At 43.4% G+C, this 20832-nt stretch overlaps 1 protein-coding gene across 1 annotated transcript in view; it reads right to left on the bottom strand.

The window, feature by feature from the left end:
* IL1RAP (interleukin 1 receptor accessory protein) overlaps window positions 1–20832 on the bottom strand; it is a 147576-nt gene that overhangs the window by 100983 nt on the left and 25761 nt on the right. The gene's annotated exons all lie outside the window — the stretch shown is intronic.

Genomic DNA, 20832 nt, shown 5'->3' with positions numbered 1-20832 from the left:
CTGTGACATCAGTTTCACAACCACAAGGAGCCATCAACTAAACGAGGTACTTGGTAAAAAGAATGACAATATAACCTGCTACATAAAGGTGATCTGTTTTAATGAGATCCATTACAATAAAAGCTTACACTGGTGCTGCCCAGTCAAATCAAGGTGCACAGTCATCCCAAAGGGCAATACAGTTTTACTTAGCTGCCTCCAGCCACCTCTGTTGACACACATCACCAGAATTCTCCCGTTCACTTAATGGTTCTCTCGTGACTCTGATTGTATACAAATCACAGGTGAGTTTATTACTTCTCCAACTACCTTTTTATATCAATGATTAAACATCTCCTGCTTCCCACCCCCATGCCCATTTCCACCTCTTATACTATTGCCTTACCTCCTTCAGTCTTTCCTTTCAACAACAAAACAGTTATTGATCATTTACTGTTTACGGATCACTCTGATATAGCTGCAGGGAGCTCTAGTGAGCAAGATGTAAGGCCTCCTAATGGCACTCATTCCAATTAGAGTCAAAGTCTATGCAAATCATTGACATATATCAACTATATACAGAACACACACAAGCAGGCACACTACAGGGGAGCCAGAAACTTATCACCTGGAAGGTCAGTGCCAAGCAGAGTCTCTCAGGGACATAAAGGTGCACAAAAAATAACTGTGGTACAGTCAAACAGTGATAAAAATAGTCGGGGAGGAATGGATAAATGTTATTTTGGCCCAGCAAAGGAAACCGATTACTGCAGACCAGGCAATCAAAAGAAGACTCAACACAAGAGGTGGCTTTTGAACTCAGTAAGAACCTGTTTGGACACTAAGAATCGGGGCAAATGGAAAATGTGGATAACGCAGTTCTGAGAGGGGAATACTGCTCAAAGGAGGGGAAGGGAGGGTACATACATAGGAAATAGTCTATAAATAATTCAATTTGACTCAAGTACAAAGTATTAAGAAAAGAACTTCAGAAGATATTGTAGGAAAGTGTGTAGCGGTGGAGGCTTGAATACCAGGCAAAGGACTGCGGATTTACTTTAAACAGCAAATGGAATTAGGGAGGTTTCTGAGCGGAGGAGTGATATGATCATCAAGTTGTGGTTATGAAGAGAATTCTTCCAAGCACGTATTTCATGCTTTGCCACTAAATTCTGTATTGAAATCATCTTGGCTCCAAAGTCAGTCAGCACCGAAATTGCTATCCTCCTAGCTTTCTGTCATCTACAAACTTGATCAGCATGCCACGATGTCTTCACCCAAGTCATTAATAAATGTAATGAATAATTCTCCATTAATCCTTGTCAGCTCAGAGCAACCAGATAGTTCTTTGAAGATTCAGGACACAGTCTTTGCAGCCCCACCCTCTTCTATTCTGCTCTGCCCTCCAAACTGCTGTGTGTTGGTTATTAAAAATAAACACACAAAAGCCTCACGCTTTTCGATTCCCCCAATTTGCCACTTTATAAATGGCTGGACTTTCAGGATGACAGAAGACATCCTAATTAGTGTGATGGAAGACCCTAATTTTTATTCCGGGGACTAACTGGATGTTGCCAAAGACGACAAGGCATCAGGTCATCAAGGTAAGTCGGATCTAAAGGTAACCTGTGTGGGACATACAGCCAGTGATGAATGACAATACAGCAAACGGAAGAGAAGATGGGAATGTGCAGGTTGATCTTGACTGGCTAAAACCGTAAAGGAAAGAAGGAGGTGATGGGTTGATCTGAAACCTTGGAGAATGCTGGTTCACTGCATATCTTACATTCAGCTACAAAACGTTTTCCTGGAATTATTGATCCTTTTTATCTTTGGGATTGGAAGGGGGCACATTATTTTCAGAGATGGAGAACATTAGCAAGCAAAAGGACCTGTCTAACAATGCCTGGCTTCTAAGAGTTCAAATGACCACCTAGCTTTAGATTATTACATGAGGTCTAACAGACTTGGCCCCTTCATGCCTATACCCTCCGGGAAGAAGTTTAAGATGCATGCTTATTCTATAGAATAGGCAACAATGTAACCAGCAGCAGTTCATATATGCTTAACCAGTTTTAATAGCTGCCTAGCATATGAATATTCTACTACTCACAAGTCAGGGCCTCCCTAGTTCAGAGCGCGTACTGATCACTGGATTCTTTGACCAGGCTGCAGGCTGACAGGTCGGAATGACGTTTGCAGCCCCGAGGAGGTATTAACCTTGAATTGCCATTTACTCCTCAAACTGCAGGCTGCCTCCTGCCCAGCAGAATCATACAGGCTGGGCTACTGTAGCCTTACAGGACATCGAGACGCCGAGCAACCCTGCCGGACAGAGGGGACAAGTATCATAGTCTCCTACGTCTTTTTTTCCCCTGGAAGAGTTGGTGGGTTTGAATCCTTGACCATAATCCATAGGGTTTAATTAACCATTACACTACCAGGGCTCCTTTGGAGGAGACTACCAGACTGTATTTCTCCTTCAATTTCCTAACTCAGCATAAATGGTCACACAATGAAGCCCATCTATCCAGCTTATCAGTCCTCTTTTCCAGGAGCCTACATTTTGCCATTCCCACTGGAGTGTCCTTCTCCAGGTGGGATGAACTTCCTAGAACCAGAAGTTGCCATGACCTGCCCCTTGCCATAACCTGCCCACTGATTACAAGTCAGACCCCTTAATATGATTATCTTCTCTTTTATCTGCTGTGTGATGCCAATGAAATGATCTAAAAGTCAAAGCCAGAATGACAGATTGCAGATGGAGAGGACCAGAGTAGTGAGAGGCCATATAGGATGGGGGTGGGGATAGCACAAAGGAATTTTCTGGGCGGATGGAATACTATGATTTTAGTGTTCATTTATATAATTCCAGATAGGTATTGAAATCCATAGACCTGTAAAGAAGGCAATTTTATTATCTGTTAATTAAAATGTATATTTTGAAAAGAGGCATGCTTTCATTTTCCTTCTTAAAAGCTTGGCCAAGGACCTAGAAACCCTTTCAGATCGTTTAAATAAATGAAAACTGATCTAACCTAAATATGGCTTCTATTTTTGACATTTACCTTGGAAATAATATAGTCCTGCCTGTAAGCCCTGAACATTCTAGAAAAGCCAAGCCAGTGGAGGCACACAAAGAGATCAATGGACTATCCCACCTTTCAGCTTTTCAAGGCAGTCCTGTTAACCGTCCCTGATGTAACGGAGTCAGAGTGCATGTCAGAGTGTGAACACGCACCGCTGAGATGCTGCCACCTACTTCGGACTCACTGGCTTCACGGTGCCTAAACATTTATAGCATCACACGCCACCTGCCATGTTTAGAAGTCGGGAATAGAATGTGAGCAGCCTGATTACAATTTGTCCTTTAATATTGTTAACAGCTACATACTGTGTGAGGTGAGGGGGGTGGAAAACAACCAACAACCATCATGAAGCCTGGACTCTCACCAGGGAGAACTCGATCCGAGTTGTTCACTCAGAGGAAAAGTAAAAAGTGTTATTCAATGAGCAGTGAACTTGGACTTCCAAGTTTGACTATGTGATCTGGAGACAGTCAGAGAGAAGAAAGCAATATTCCTGCTGACTGCTTCAGAAGAGCAGTATCCCCTGGTCACTCTCTTGAGGAGTAATTTAGAGACCCTGGGTAGGGCCTGTGATTAATGTGATCAACTAGACATGAACTATGAGCATGAAATATGAAAGGCTAGACCCCTGACTCCACCCACAGGGACCTCAGAACAAAGGGCTGGTGACCTGCTTCTAAAAAACCAGCCAGGAGCAAGCCTAGGGGATGCTGTTTGACCATGAACACGTGGGGTGTCCCTAGGGTGGAACTGATTTGATGGCAACTAGAAAACAAAGGAAAACAATACCAAGGGCTACAGGCTCTGCCAACTAGTTTTATTAAGATACAAGCTGTAAGGTTTTTTTTTTATTTGATTGGTTGGTTGGTTTGGGTTTGGTTTGGTTTGGTCAACTTTGAAAGAATCTGGAGAGATTGAGAGCTTAAAGTAAGGGGGAAAAGATACTCCTTCATTGCTAAATTCAAGCCCAAATAGTGACTCTCTCAGGATATTGACAGGAAGGTCAAAGTGAGCCTTCTGCGCTGCTGGGAACTGTCTGCTTCTTGGCTGGGAAGTAATCATATCATTCACATTTTTAACAGTATATTTAACATTTTATGATGCCTTCCTGTTAATATGGTGAGATGTTAGTGTGTCTAACATCTCTCCAGACTCATACAGTCAATATGTGTCAAACTCTGGACACAGTCCATAGGGAAAAAAAGGGGGGGAAGAAACGACCCCTATCCTGAGCAGCTGGTAGCCCAGGTGACAGTATACAAACCCCCAGGGTCCAGAGAGCAGTGGTACCACTGAGGCATTCTAAGGCACTTGGGAATCATTCTAAGGCGCTTGGAAAGCTGATGTCATTTGTCAATCAAGCACAGAATTAAGTGAAATTAAAACCACCACCGGTACCAGTAATATCACTTTCTGGACTACAATTTAGTCACTTTCAGGTTAGGAAATTAATTGCATTTCCAAGCATAGGAAAGCTTCTTATCCAGCTGAGGCTTTCTCCCCTTAAATTCCATATGAAAACCTTGCCCCTAGCGACCTGTATAATCCAAAGGGATGGTCCAGAAACCATAATCCCCCCTGTAAACTGTTCAAGAGAAAGGCACTATCTACTAGTCACTAGAAAGGCTTCACGGAGCAAAACGGTGGCCAAGTCTTTGTCGATGTTCTCATAGCCTCTGAGTTCACAGCAATGAATTCCGTTCTGATAAATCACACAGCATCGATTGCACTCTGATTTCATACACTTTACTAGAAACTGTGGTGCATATAGGCATAAATACCCTGTTGTTACAATCATGAATTTCACAGCATGAGAACAAAGTCAGACTTCCTTACATAAAACCAAAAGGCAAGCACAAAGTAGAGACATGAACAAGAAAGCCAATGGTCAATTAAACTACCATCATACCAAGGACGCAGGATGAAAACCATCATCTCCCATAAGGGATGTTCAGCAATTAGACCATGCAGCCAACAGTTTGAAAAGCAACATAGCGCTTTCTTAGAGATTTACAACAGGCACGAGCAGTTTAAAGGGTTGAGATAATAGGCCAAGTAAACTGGGGACAGCATTATCTAAATTAAATGAACATGCCCCTTTGACACATTAAAGAAATGAAAGCAGTCACCAACAGTAGAATTCAACTCATATAAACCTCATATATTTCAGGGTAGACCTGTGCGCTATGGAGTTTTCAATAGCTATGATCTTTCAGAAATAGAGTGCCAGGCCTTTCTTCCAGGGCACCTCCGGTGGTTTTAAAACAGGGATGGAGAACGTTTGTTTCTGCCAAGGACCACTGGATATTTTGTAACATCATTCACAGCTAACAACATAAAAATCAGCCTGCTGTAACTGGTCAAACATGTAATTAATTCACTCTTATTTTTGATGGTTGAGGGATCCCTGAGGGCACAGTAGTTATGAAATGAGCTGTGTTTTCCAAGATCAACAGTTCAAAACCACCAGCCGCTCTAAGAGAGAAACTTGGGGGTTTCTCCTCTTGTAAGAGTGACAATCTTGGAAAGTCACAGCCCTGCAGGGCCTCCGTAAATCAGCATTGACTCAACGGCAGCGAGTTTGGGTTGGGTTTTCTTTTTTAATGTGATTGTTGGATCCGCTTCTCTGTAGGGATCTGCTGGTATTGATAATTCTTCAGGTCCTACACAGCTGAGGGGATGAACTTCCCCACCTGTGATTCAAAATGTTAATCGTTCAGTTAGTAGTTGAATGCTTAACCATTTGCTCCCCCAGGGCTCCTTCTACTAAGAAATATTTGGGCTAGGACCTGTACCTCTGCATGGGTCCCATGAAGTTTCTCCCTTCATCTATTGGTGCTTAGTCTTTAGTGTTAAGGCCCCTGTTCCTTTTTTTTAATTTTTTTATTCAAGGATTCTGATTACATGGTGTCTACTCCAATGTCCTTACAAAATTTAAAACAAAAAAACCATCAGTTGCCATTTAGTTGATTCTGGTCATGGTGACCCCCAGGGTCAGAGAAGAATATTTTCAATATGGGTGTTTTATTTTAAATTTTGGAGGTAGATTGTCAGGCCTTTGTTCTGAGGCATCTCTGGGTGGATTTGAACTTCCCAACTTTGAAGCTAGCAGCTAAATGTGCTAAACATTTGCATCCCCCAGTGGCCTCCATTAGAAAATAAGCCCATACAAATGCAGGGCTATGGCTGGTTAATGGAAAGAATATCTCCCTATGACTGAGGCATCTGGTTTCAATTTGATCGGGTCACAACTGTGTGATCTTGAGTAGTTTATTTAAGCCTTCATAGCACTGTTGATAACAAACTTATCTCCCAGAGTGTCGCAAACAGTAAGTGCTCAGCTACTCACCAGAAGGCTAGGCTTCAAATATACTCATAGGTGCCTTGGAAGAAAGGGCTGGCATTCTACTTTTGAAAGTCATAGCCATTGAAAACCCTATGGTGCTCAGCTCTACAGCTCCGACCTATATGAGGTCTCCATTAGTTGGAATCGATTCTGTGGCAACTGTTTTGCTGTGGTTTGCTTGTTTGTTTTGGATATTGTAAAGGCCAGATTAGACACTAGGAAAATGTTTCATCAACACTCCCGAGAAGCAAATAGGAGGTGTGGATGCTCTCTCTTTATATATGTTATTCTCATGCACCCTGAATTTTCAACAAGCCCAAAGGCAACCTAGATAAAGCAGTCTCCACTAAGGGCTGCTCAAAACAGATGCCATTGGGAGCTCTATGACTCATTCAGCTCCACTACCTACTGAACAGTGCTCAAACTTGTTTTCAGAAATCACACTGGTATGGAGCGTGGCCACCCGTCCTCTCACACACAGGCAGTTGTCTTTTCACAAAGGATTTCCCTGTATCACCCCCAGACCCTCTCCCCACCCCCATTCTGTCAGGGAAGTCATTGGCTTGGTAGAAATCCTTCCTCAGAGCAGAGCCTCACCGGCCCTCCTGCTCCGGGTCCCTGCAGCTTCAGGCAGACCTCTTAGACTCACACAGGCAGACTGCGCTTTCCTTTGTGGTGACTGGCCAGAGAAGCACTGGCCCAGATGGACCAGGTCCACCCTCAAAGGGAACAACATTGGATGGCATTGTGCAGCCCGAAAGGGGCAGACCTGCATGTCTAAAAAGATCTGTTGCATAAACCAAATAACATTGGAGGAATACAACTTGGTAATACTTCGGTAAGACGCAGAATTACAACACTACATGTTGTTCCCACGCACAGGAGTGCACAAGAAAGTCCCCTTGTGGTGGCTGAGGTCGGCGTGGAAGAGGGAAGCGTGAGCTGGCGGTGACCAGGTGGTGGATGGGCAGAGGTGCTCAGCTGTGCAAGGGCAGGCCCTGGCGCGGGGCAGCCTCAGCATCGCATCGACGGGACGGGACTCGGGAACGGGTCAACATGCACAGTCATGCACACGTGCGCACACCGCTCCCTCGGGCTGTGAAAACATGCATCCAAGTGAGGGCTCCCCAAGGCCTATGTGAGTCCCAGCCAGACTTCCAGAGAACAGAGAGGGACAAAGAGGACAGCCACTCCTCCTCCGGGAGCAGCACAGGCCAGCAGGGCCAGGAGGCAGCCTCTGCTTGCCTTCCAGGGGCTCTGCAGTCCACCTGGTAGGGGCAGGGCAGCTGCTCTGGAAGGACAATTGAAGGACCAAACTCCTCACAGCAAGGGAGCCTGGTCTCCTCTGACTTCAGAGCCCAAAGCCTGGAGCCTGGGGGCACTAGTGGGTAGGAAGCCCACCCCACCACACGGCAGCAGCGGGGCTGCGGAGTGTCCTGCACATGAAGTACACCCAGTGTACTCAATGGCCATGCTCCATCATGTCCAAGGCCATCCCTCAAGAACATCCTTGAGTTCATCCCTCTCAGTTACAGAGAACCAACCAGCAGGGACATCACTTCAGTCCTGGGCCTGACTCCTGCTAACTAGTTGTGTGACCTTAGCCATGCACGTTACTGTCTTTCTGCCTCAGCTTCTACAACCGGTTTTATCCAAAGGGGCAACAGCCAAGAATTAAATTACATAGCTCACTGAGGAATTTCCAGTTGACACTGGGCCACCTGTGAAAAAGTACAGACATTCATGTAACATATCCTCTACTGCCATCCATTCTTGATCTGCTGGAAACAAGATCTATTAGACATGCTCCTCTTCCTCCTTCTCCAACCTTGTCCCTGACATGCAAAAATAATATTCCAAGTCTTCCTGGGCATACGGCAAAACTATTAAGTCCACGATTTTGAATTCGAAGAAGAGAATGAAATTGTTAAAGGAGATTCCCTTGTGAGCGAACACTGAGGAAGTCTGAGTGAGTTTGTGTCCCTGTTGATACGTTCTAAGGCTTCTTTCACTTGTGTTTGGACACCAGGATCATCCTGGAAGATGACAATGTTCACTCACCATCCCCATCCTCTGGGCTGTGACTTCAGTCCAGCAGATCAATCTCGCTGGAAGAGAGGACTGGGGGACCCAGGAGGGCTGACCAAAGTTCTTTTCATAAGCACTTGACATTTGGTAGCTTTATGTCAAACAAAGTAAGACTGAGCAATCCCTCTTTCATCTGATTGACAAGGAGCTGGAATTTTATGGTGTAAAGACTCAAGTGACTCTAATTTCAACAAGTATGCTTTAGCTTCACCGTGCAGATCCATGAGAAAACAACAACAATGACCAAAAACCAGTCCACACAAGGAAGTACTCAAGCAGTGGTTAATTTGAGGTTTTAAAATGTTTTGGCAATCAAATTAAGCAGATAGGCAGAACAGATACTAAAAAGTTATTGACAGAGTATAAGGTGGGCGTTTTGCTGGTGTATCATAAGCTCTTTCAGGGTCTATTTTCCTAATGCAATGCTGTTAAACAGTAACTCTGTGGCTATTGTGATGGGCACCCTCTGTGAAAAGCTAAGGATCAAATATATTTTAACATGCCCCAGCCTTGTGACTGCTCAAACCCATGTGTACTGCTCTCCAACATGTGTACCACTCACTAAAACCTGGGACTTAAAAGCCTATTCTCAGAGTTGTGTGTGTGTGTGTGTGTGACTTAGTTTTTCCACTTGTAAAATAGAAATAATAACAGTACCCAGGTCATGTTTTTTGCAAGGATTATATGGATCATTTTAAACCCAATGCCTAAATGTCTTTGCTATTATTATTGTGAATGGTACATATTCCTCATGGTATGATTAAGTCTATAGATAAATCTAAGTTACACCGTCAGGAAGAAAGTACATGCATGTTACTTGTGGAACGAGGGTGTACATAACCAGGGAAGTCTGCAATGAGGAGCAGTGTGTGTGTAGGGTAGGGGCTCTGTGAGGGAAGTAACATTGCAACTAGACGTCGGGGCAAAACTAAAACAAAATGAACTTACTTTTTACCACAGAGCATAGGAAAGGCTAAAAAGCTCATTAAAATTTAATAAATATAGGAATACTATCATATAAACAAGAAGACTAAGACCACGAACAGGTCGGAAGGATAGAAATTGGCTGCTGCACAAGGTTTCAAGGCCACAAACTCCTTAGAGATGCTCATCATATCAACGCATGGGTACCACCTTCTGTGCAGGGTCCTGAGACGAGAGACGAGAAGGGGTCATAGGACATGACCCAAGCAATGGGCTCCACAAAGGCCACTCCACCATGATTACACTGCCAATTCAGGTATGGAACCCTTTCTCATTAGCACAGAAAATATTTTTTAAAACAGTTTATTAGGGGCTCATACAACTCTTATCACAATCCATACATATACATACATCAATTGTATAAAGCACATCTGTACATTCTTTGCGCTAATCATTTTCAAAGCATTTGCTCTCCACCTAAGCCCTTTGCATCAGGTCCTCTTTTTTCCCCTCCCTCCCCACTCCCACTTCCCTCATGAGCCCTTGATAATTTATAAATTAGTATTTTGTCATATCTTGCCCTATCTGGCTTCTCCCTTCACCCCCTTTTCTGTTGTCTGTCGCCCAGGGAGGAGGTCACATGTAGATCCTTGTAATCAGTTCCCCCTTTCCAACCCACTCACCCTCCACTCTCCCAGTATTGCCCCTCACACCCCTGGTCCTGACGGTATCATGCACCCTGGATTCTCTGTGCCTCCAGCTCCTATCTGCACCAGTGTACAACCTCTGCTCTATCCAGACTTGCAAGGTAGAATTAGGATCATGGTAGTTGGGGGGGAAGAAGCATTTAGGAACTGGGGGATAGCTGTATTCTTCATCGGTGCTACATTGCACCCTGACTGACTCATTTTAAAGTCCTTGGTCATTTAAATCTCTCAACTCTCCCATTTTAGGGAACCAAAGCAAACCAAACTCACTCCCATCCAATAAATGCCCACTCAGCAAGTCTATAAGACAGCATAGAATGGACCCCGTGGCTTTCTGAGACTGATTATTTACAGGAGTAGAAAGCCCCTTCTTTCTTGGAGGTGCCATTGGTAATTTCGAACTGTGGGCTGTGAGCTCACCAGGTACCCAGTACACCTCCAAGGTGCCTTCACTGTAGAAAAGTAGAGGGATTTACCTAAAGGCCCACAGAAAATATATAGCCAAGTCAGTGTTCAAACTCAAATACCTTGACACCAAATCTCATAATCTTTCCTCTGCATGCCAACTCTCTGTCCCTGTTGTCATGTAAAACTTCTTCTTAAAGACCAGGGGCCCCAGAAACACTATTTTCTGCTAGAATCTGGTTGTCTATCTTCCACTTAGCAAGTCATCTCAGCATTGCACATGTCCTACAGAAACCTCATATTGTTTCACACCATTAATCTGTAGCTGTCTCTGACAAAGGGACCAAGATACCTGCTGTGGTCCCGGGAATTTTAAATAAGAAGTCAATGAAAGATTCTGGGAAGTGGTTCTGTAATTGTCTAGGGGCGGGTGGCACCTAGGTGGAATAATAATCATATCAATATGCTGGCTATAGGAATAATCCTGCAGTGAATTACAACAGGGCACTTCAACTCCAAAGCCTAGGGTGGCAGATTTGCATAATTAATCTCACTCTGCAGCAACCCTGCAGGGTCAGCAACATCGACATCCTGTAGTCCAAATTAATGTCTCATTATTTCTGTCCCTCTGGTCTTTCTTCTGATTCTGGAGCAAAATATCAGATGGAACAGCTCTCCTGACACAGATAGGGATTCAGAGGATCTCTAAGTTACCCAGCAGCCTCCCATAAAGCCTGGTTGATAGAGCAGGCTTCATTACTTAGTCCTAAAATGTCTAGTAAATGCAAGGTCCTGGGTATGTGTGTTTGTTTTGCTTTATCCATAGGTTCACTTAAACTTTCAGAAGGCCACAGATTGATTCCTATTTTATACCGGGGGTTTCTACAGAATGATTTTTAGATGCTAACGTTGTGGGTCTCTTGCCTAGAATTTACAGACGATATAGGCAATTGATAGTCCCAGATGAGAAATGGCGCCTGGTGGCATAGTGGTTATGTGTTGGACTGCTAACCACGAGGTCAGTAGTCTAAAACCACCAGCCACTCTTTGGGAAAACAATGAGTTGCAATCTGGGATTTTCTATCCTGTCCTACAGGTGGCTATGAGTTGGGATTGACTCAATGGCAGTGAGTTGAGTGAGGGGACACCCATGGTTAAGCTCTTGGCTACTACCACTTAGAGCAGGAATGGAAATGCTTTTTTCCTGCCAAGGGTCACTTGGCTCTTAATAAATTCATTCATGAACCACACAGAGTTATCAGCTTAAAATTAGCCTGCTATATTTGGTCAAACATAGAAGTAACTCATCCCTAATATGATGGCTGAAACTGCTTCTGTTTGATGAGGTATGTGATATGTGGTAGTTACATAATCTCACGTCAACTTGATAAATAAATGTAGGGTGCAGTCTAGCCTGTTAATCAGGTCACCCACCACCTGATGGTGCCTCCATGTGGACATGGCCTTCTCATAAAGATTCTGGGGACTTCCCTTTTCCCTGGACGTAGCCACACTCTCTCTGCCTTGTCTTCCTGTTGGCATGCCATGTGGAGACATGCTGAGCCCTGTGAGAGACGTTCCCTCCACTTCGCCTGCCTGTTGATGAGCCACATGAAGTCACGGACCAGAGATGAGATGCTTCCACCGCTATTGGATCCACAAGACTTTGCACCCAGTGGCCTGTGATCGTCCTGAATTTTGCATCATTGCATGTGCTGCAAGAGTTTGAAGAGGGATTTATGAACTAATACTGGACTGATGGGCTAATATTGGACTTGTGGACTTGATCACACTGGACTGGAATGTTTCTTAATATACAATTAATCTTCTGTATAAAGCTCTTTCTTATGCATACATGAGTGTCATTGGATTTGTTTCTCCAGTCAACCCGGCCTAACATGTGATGGTAGCCAGGACTGATGATTCTGCAGGCCTTCCTTATAGGGCCGGCAGGCCCTAACTTCCCCAAACCCCAACTTCTAGGCAGGCCTGGTGATGCGTTTCTAAAAGGTCAACAGCCTCGCAAGTCCTGCGGAGCAGCGCTAGTCCGCACACAGGGCATCGCTTGGCATCTGATTCTGTTGGAAAGTAACTAACCAGAACAATATTAGATGAAATGGTCAGTGAAAAACTATCTGCCCTACAACACTTCTCGGCTTTTTTTTTCAATACCAGTACACACTGTGAAACTAAATTCCTTCAGAGCCATTTATAGTATTTCTTAAACTGAAACAACTTGAGGAATTGTTGTTTCATAATATCTCCAAGGGTTGGCATTTCTGCCTCAACTTAGTAATGCTGCCTAAAGGTTATTTCAGGGGAAACAAGGTAGGGGTCAGGAGGAAGGAGGACTTTGTCTGCCTAAGACACCCAGCAGCAGAACACGCTTTGAGTGATCCATGTGCATTCTCTCATGAGGCAGATTAGTACCAGCTGATGTGGTCTCCCGGCAAAGGGTCATCAATTCTTAATGGGGAAAAATGTGGGAAGTTCAAATCAATTTTCTAATTTGCGAAGACATCTCGATGGCACGTGGATGGAGGCCCAATTGCATACTGACTAGCTACACCGAGACGGAGGGCAAGCTGGTGGATTGAGCAGGGTGGGCTTTGCTTCACCGGCACAGTTAATTGGAGTTGATTACACTGCTCTGCGCATTTCGGAGACTTACAGACTGCTGCCCTCCTTCCCTTTTAATCATCCCTTCTGCCTGGAATGTCCTTCAACCCCTGATCCCCATGAACAAACACTAGCTGTTCTTCAAGATTTATTTCCCAATTCATTCCCTTCATGAAACCTGCTTCCCTGGGTCAGGTGTAATTTCTCCCTCCCCTCTACAACCCTCGCAAAGCTTCCTGGAGGGGCCCAATGATTCTTTACTTTGTACTCGAATTGAAGGGGCATGTTGCTTTGCTCGAGACCCAGGAGGGAAGGAAGGTCCTACCTCCGATTGGGCTTGTCTCGCAAGGCCTGGCAGAAGGCCTTCCACCTAGAAGGAGCGCCAGACTCTCGGTTAAATAACTACAGGTTAAGTAATCTACAGGTTGATTGATTCTCAGTCCAGGGCAAGACTGTAGCCCATTAATTTTATTTCCACACCTGAGTCTCTCCACCCTCATTTCTCTCTCTCTATCACCTTGAGGAAGGAGTTTTTGTTCTGAAATCTGTCAGACAATTCATATTGAGCAGAAGACTCTGCGACCGAGGCCTGTGTTTCTGACTATCAGACTCGGTGATTTCTTACATAACACCGACATTTGTGTTTATCACGTGTTCCATGACAACGAACAACAGGAAGCTCGTGCCCAGGTGTCCAGATGGGGAACTGCTGCGATTCAATCCTAAATATCATTTAATTTGGATTCACAGGGCCTGGCTTGATATTACTGCCACTCCTTACTTCTTAACCATGATAAAATCCTTTTTGCCTGTTGCTGCCACACACCAAACAGAAGTCTCTTCTTCCTGGCTATGCTCTTGTTTTTTTTTTTTTAACCTTTCATGTTTTTAACTGTATTGCTAATCTCCCATCAGCTCTAAGGAAAGAGCTAGGCTTAGAAGGGAAGAGCTGACAGGGAGATTTACCAGAAATCCCTGGATCCCTTCAGGCCAACACCCAATCCTGAACACTGGAGTTGGTTAACTGGACACACAGGTTGGGTCACAAAGGAGACGGTGGTTATAAGTTAGAAGAACGCAGAGCAGAGACTACAAAGGAAACAAAGTACCAAGCCAACCCAGAGCAAGTGTGGGAGGAGAGAATCCTGGAAAAATTAACTCTGAGACCAGTCATTCATGATTTCCGCAGATAGTTTTCAATTTCCTCTCTCTACATTAGCTATCCTACTCAACTGAAAGAATGTGTACTTTGATAGTACGACGGGTACCCCCCCCCCCAAAAAAAAAAAGCCGGGAAAACCTCCGCTGGGTAGAGCTTTCATTGAATGTGTTTGTCCCCGCTAGGCGAGCATCCAGCAACTCCCTCTCAGTCAGTGTGCCCAGTGCAATTGCCCGGGAATATTCTCTGTGGTCACAGTGAATTTTTCGTAAAAGCAGTTTTGCTCGAACCTTGTTTTTTGTGCTGGTCGATTTAAGAGAACAGCGTGCAGCTGTGAAATTTTGGTTCCTGCTCAGGGAAAAACGCTGCAGGACGTGCGGTGATGTTCAACCCAGCTGACAAGGACAGCACTATGGGGAATACTCAAGTGTCGGAGTGGTTTGTCTCGTTTCAAAAAAAAAGACGAAATGGCAATTGATGACAAACATCGTTCTGAACGTCCATCAGCTTCCCAAACAAATGAAAATGTCGACTCTGAGTGCATTTGGAGTTCGTTCCACCATCTCGTATCCATTCACTGCTAAGAGGTCAGCCGTTCAGAACCACCAACCTCGCCAAGGAAGAAAGACGAGCCTTTCTAGTCCCATAAAGATGTAGTCTTGGGAACCCACAGGGGGCACTTCTAGTTTGTCTTATAGGGTCAATATGGGCCACACAGTCAGTATATATTGTGTTTCTTTTCAGATCTGATTATTTTATTTGCTACACTATTGATACCAATACCCTTTACCTCATACTAAAACTAAATGTGCATGTCTCTTTTTCTCCTGTTTTACAGAAGAAAGGAAGATATTAAAAGGTGAAGTGTCTTGCTCACAATAGCACAGAAATCCAACCGCAGAGTTGGGGTTTAACTCAGGCTCTGGGACTGTAGCAGCCTGTCTGCTGCAATGCTCTTACACCATTCTCCCTAGTGCCTGTGGCATGTCAAAAAATTGGAGCAAATGAAGGGAATATCAGTATTTCATTTGGTGTGTTTTACAAACTATCGAAAAGATCAATTAAGAAAAATATCTACTGGGGCAAAGAACATGAAAAATGTCAATTTCCCTTAGTAAGACCTTGGAATCATAAGTAAACAACCACTTTTATACAGCCTTTATAAAGCACTTTTTATTACTTGGAGAGTAATGGGAGGGCACAAATGAGATGTCCTGGGAACTGCATGGGTTTAGATGGCTCGTAATTAGTGTTGATATTGTTAGGCACCACTGAGCAGATTCTGGCTCATTGCCACCCCATGTGTAGCACAACAAGACACTGCCATCCTCAGTTTTTGGAGCCCATTGTTGCAGCCACTCTGTCAATCAATTAGTAGCTCACTGTCATAGTTAACTTTGACTTACAGCAAGCCTGTTGTGCAGTGTACAACTGCCCCTGTGAGTTTCTGAGACTGTAAATCTCTCCGTGTGGCACACGCATAAAGGTGAGGAATCAGTCAAAGGTTCCTGTTTGTTTTTAACCAGTCTTCTTCAATAAAGACAGTAGCCTCAGAAACCCCAAGGGGCGGGTCTACAGGTCACTATGAGTTGAAATAGAAATGTGCCCCAGTGGTATAGTGGGCTACTAGCCGCAAGCTCAGTAGTACAAATCCACCAAGAGAACGCTCAGTAGTACAATCCACCAAGATCTCTTGACAGGTAAAGAGATCTGTAGCCGTGGAAATCCAAAGAAGCCGATTCTACCCTGCCCGACAGATGAGTCAGAGTTGACTCAGTGGCAGGGAGTTTGCTTTTGTTTTAGAGAGAAAGCAATGTGTCTGGTTTGGGGTAGGTGATTTAAAGTTCTAAGGAGTTTGCAAAACAGGTCTGATGAGGGAAGTACACAACTTATTGTGCAAGGCCACAGACAAACCCACGCTGCTATGGTTGATCATAAACCTAAATGCGACTTTGCTCAATTTCTGAACTGCCTAAACTTAAGGCATACTGAGTACTGTAAGAAAAAAAAATTGAGAAAAAAACAAGAAAAATGAATTCCTATCATTACAAACTTTTGGAAAAGTGAAGGGGAAAAGAGCTAAATGAACTTTCCAAAGAAGTACTGTTATAGATGAAATTAAATAAATAGTTAATTGTACATCAAGAAATAAGGAGTGACAAGTTAATGAAATGATGCAAATTCATAGAAATGTACACAGTTCCTTCACTCTCCTCTCCTCATTGAAATCACAGGCTTTCCTTTAATGAACAGACATTTAAGAAACCGTACTGTGTGCAAAACACTGCACGGTGGTCAGCAGATGAAAGACGAAGAAGATGAAGATGCTGGGCCAAAGGCACAATCTAGTAGGACCCGCTGACACAAAAGCAAGCGAGCAATTTGTTCCAAGACAGTGCTGCTCAATTATGACTGTGCGTTAAGAAGGACGTGGAGTCCTGGCTAAATGAGGATTCTGGTCTACTGAATCTCAGCGAGGGCGCTAGATTGCGTATCTGCTAAATGTAGTTGCTGCTGCTTCACAGACCATACCATGAATAGCAACCGTCTAAAAGACCCAGTTTAAATATAGGCTACATAAACCAGGTTGGAAAGGATTCTTTCTAGTTGACAGGAAAAGAGAGGCTTCACACAGGACACCTAGCATTTAAACAGGCAGAGAAAGGAAGGTAAGAGATTTAAGCGTGTCCTTGTGGTAGATGGAGCCTGCAGAAAACACCTGGGGGCAGTGGAGGAGGAAAGAGAAAAACCAGAAGGAATTTAAAGATGAGAATTTAATTTGAACAAAGTCCTCAAAAGTTCTCTAACATGCCTGGTATATTTACAGGGAAGCAAGAAAGCTTATAAGACTGCACTTGCACAGAACAAGGAAATAATAAGTATTCATAAAACACAATGGGGGAGGGCAGAAACTATGGTCGGGGGCCAGGGGGTGGGAGGTGTCATCTGTGAGCTAAGCATGAGGGGCAGGCAATGGGATGCAAGGCGTCTTATCACCAGCACAGGTGATTTCTGGCTGTTACAATAAATGACGCAGAATAAAAGAGGCTAGAATTTAGGTCTGCCCTAAAGTTATTCAGATTTCATATTTGGTATTTATTACTAAGTACCCCAAACCATTGCTTTTTCTACAATGCAAATTGCCTTTGTGCTAATTATAGGTGAGCCTTCAATGGAAAAAAATCAGCTTTGGTGTTATTTTTAAAATGAAACTATGTAAGACAGAAACAAAACACCCCTGTCTATCCCCATTTCCTTATTCCTCACATTGCCGTACCCTGAATCCTGGAATTAGGCAATGGCTCGGTGGAATGGAATCACAAATCAGGGATCTCTCTTCTTAAAACCTAGTGATTACTGGAAACAGTTTATAATGTAATATCCTGGGACAGGAAAATCAAATGAAAATATAAGAGTACCAAGTGTTTGGGGCAGTTATTGTTGCTAGATGCACTTAAGTGGATTCCGACTCAGTGACCCACGTACAAGGGTTGTTAAGTTTTGTGCCCTCTGTCGCAGTCACTGGATCAATCCATCTCATTGCGGTCTTCATTTTTGCTGATGGTCTACTTTCCCCAGTACGATATCATTTTCCAGGGATTGGTTTCTCCTGATCACATGCTCAAAGTACTTGAGACGAGTCTGGGGCATCTTCGCTTCTATGAAGCATTCTAGCTGGACTTTAGCCTGGTGCTTACATGTGACGGCCCTAGATCAAAGACAGTGCAGGAAGAGAGGATTCTTGCCCATGAGACCCAACTAAACTGCCCAACACTCATCAGCAGGCTCATTACCTCTTCTGCCAGTCTTATTAATAATAAAATAAGCAGAATAATGTTTCTAAGGAAAAATATCTCCTAAATCCTCCATTAGTATCTGCGTTTGTGTTTAAATCAGCAAGAGCTAGGAATATTGACAAGATGGTTCTAAGAAATAGGTTACGAGTCTCATTTTGCAAGAGGCTCCTTAAACACAATACTGAAAAAAAATATTTAAATATATTAAAAATGTATAAAACTCATACATAGATGAATTTTGGATAGGTATATAACAAATAAATGTTATAAAATTTAATAGTAGCATCTAAGTGGCAGTTTGATGGGTTATCATTTTATTTTCAACTCTCATATATGTTTATAATTTTACATAAAAATAATGTTGAGGGTAGGGTTAGGGTTAGGTGTAGGGTAAAAAGGAAAAAATTATGTTGTGGAGGGGAATGGTTACTTAAGTTCTTAGATCAAAGCAAATAAGACATAGAAACTAAGATAGAAAATCAAACCTCAACCTAACTCACGTCCTAGGGGCATCTTCACAGACAATAAACACGAATGAAAGGTATAATTTCTCAAGATACGTGTTGCAAGATGTTGTTGTTTTTAGGTGCCATCAAATCCCTTTCATCTCAAATCACCGTGACCCTACAAATAACAGAACCAAACGTTGCTGGGTCTGTGGCAACTGCACAATAGTAGGAAGTGTGTGGGAGTCCATTGCTACAGCTACAGTATAGAATATCCTTTAGAAGGCATCCAATTAAAATACTTTCAAGAATATTTTTGGACAAAAGTAAAAATTGGGGGCAATCTCATCATTTAACAGCCAAAAAGGGCAGAACTTGCAAAGAGGGCATGTTGGACGCAAGGCAGATTACTGGAAATGAGATGACCAGGTATATCATCTAACAATTATTCTTTGATCTTCCCTGCTCATATGTTAAACATTGAATAAGGAAGACCTACGATGAACTGCTGTCGTTGAAGTGCAGTGCTGGTGAAGAATATTGAAAATACCGTGGACTGCTTAAAGGACAATCCAATCTGTCTTGGAAGAAGTGAGGCCAAAGAGCTCTTAAGAGACACTATGTTTTGAACATGTTGGCACATACTTTGAACATGTTCTCAGGAGAGACCGGTACCTTACTGCTTGCTAAAACCGGAAGGCATTGAAAGAGAAGAAGGCTCTCAGAGAGGCGGATTGACACAGAGGCTGCAACAATGGACTCCAACACTGGAACAATCGTAGGGGTGGTGCAGACCCTGACGGTGTCTCAGTCTGCTGTGCAGAGTCATGACGGGTCAGAACTGACTTGGTAGCACATAACAACAGCTTAATACATCAAAAGTATGCTACTGTGTTTACAGCGATCCCATGATTACAAAGTATATAATTAGGAACAGAAACTCTGACATTTCATAATGCCATATAGAATGTACCCTACCCATCACTGAGTATTTTCAGAAAACTGAGGTATAACCTGAAGAAATATCATAATCAGACATAGAAAGTTGAAGGGTCCTTGTGTCAGTCTGGGTAGACTAGAGAAACAAATTCATAGACACTTACATGTGTATAAGAAACATCTCTATATACAAGAGCAATTGAATATTGAGTAAATGCCCCAGCCTAGCCAAGATCAAGTCCATAAATCCGATATTAGCTCATATGTCTGATACAAATCTAGAAGGTCCTCTTCAGACTCAGGAAACACTTGCAATGACACCCACTGCAGGAAGATCACAGGCCAGGGGTTGGAAATTTTGCGGATCCAGTAGCATTGTAGGCATCTCAGGGCTGGCAGTTGTCTCCCATGGCTTCTTCAGTTCCAGGGCTCTGGTGTAGCTCCATGTGTCTTGTCCACAGGAATGCCTCGCAGGGAGCGAGCGTGTCCCTCCTCCAGTGAGTTATTTATCTCTGGCATGCCTCCAAATGAGATCATCGAGCTGTGACCTGATTGATAGGCTAACCTCCACCCCTTTACTCTTAAGTCTCAAATTGACAGCAGATTAAGTAACTTCCACAGTCCTCCTGGGCAACTGAGGCATAATTTATTTTGAAGAAAGGAGACCTTCTCAAACTTAAGAGAAAGAGTAGTTGTTAGCCAAAATTAGAGTCTCCCAAAGGCAACTGACATCAACACGTGTCTGATGGGAAAACTACACCATACGTGCATGCACAAGAAGCATGACTGCCCATGAAGTCAGAGTGATTTTCTCATCACTACAAGTCACTGTTTAGAGTCAATGCCCTTAGATGCACTTACATGGTTTTTCAAAAGACTGGTCACTGCTAAACCAACTGAATAGGCAACCTCTTGGAGAGTCCATTGCACAAGAATGAGAATACAATTTTAAAGATCTTTATGACTAAAGACAAGAGTTTCAGGTCATTTAACTGTAAAATAAGTAAATTACACATAACAATCTCTAAGCTTCCTTGTGACTATGATTTGTGTACCATCAGGCAACGAGAAATGGCAAAAATAAAGGAAGTCTTTATATTGCACAACATGTAATACAAAGTTTCCTGTATTGGGTACTTTTGTTGCAACACAGGCTTCCGTGAAATGTTGCAAACAGGGTACTCTTATTTTCCGGGCCTTCTCCTGGTCTTGGAGAAGTCCTGATGTCATAGGGGTTATGCGGTAAGCTGCTTACCTCAGAGTAAGCGGTTTAAATTCACCAGCAGCTCTGAGGGGGGAAAACAAGGCTTTCTACTCCTATAAAGAGTCACAGT

Source organism: Tenrec ecaudatus, chromosome 8 (genome assembly GCF_050624435.1).
Source record: "Tenrec ecaudatus isolate mTenEca1 chromosome 8, mTenEca1.hap1, whole genome shotgun sequence".
Classification (NCBI taxonomy): Eukaryota; Metazoa; Chordata; class Mammalia; order Afrosoricida; family Tenrecidae; genus Tenrec; species Tenrec ecaudatus.
Note: the sequence above shows the minus strand (reverse complement) of the source record. Positions and strands in the feature narration are given on the sequence as shown.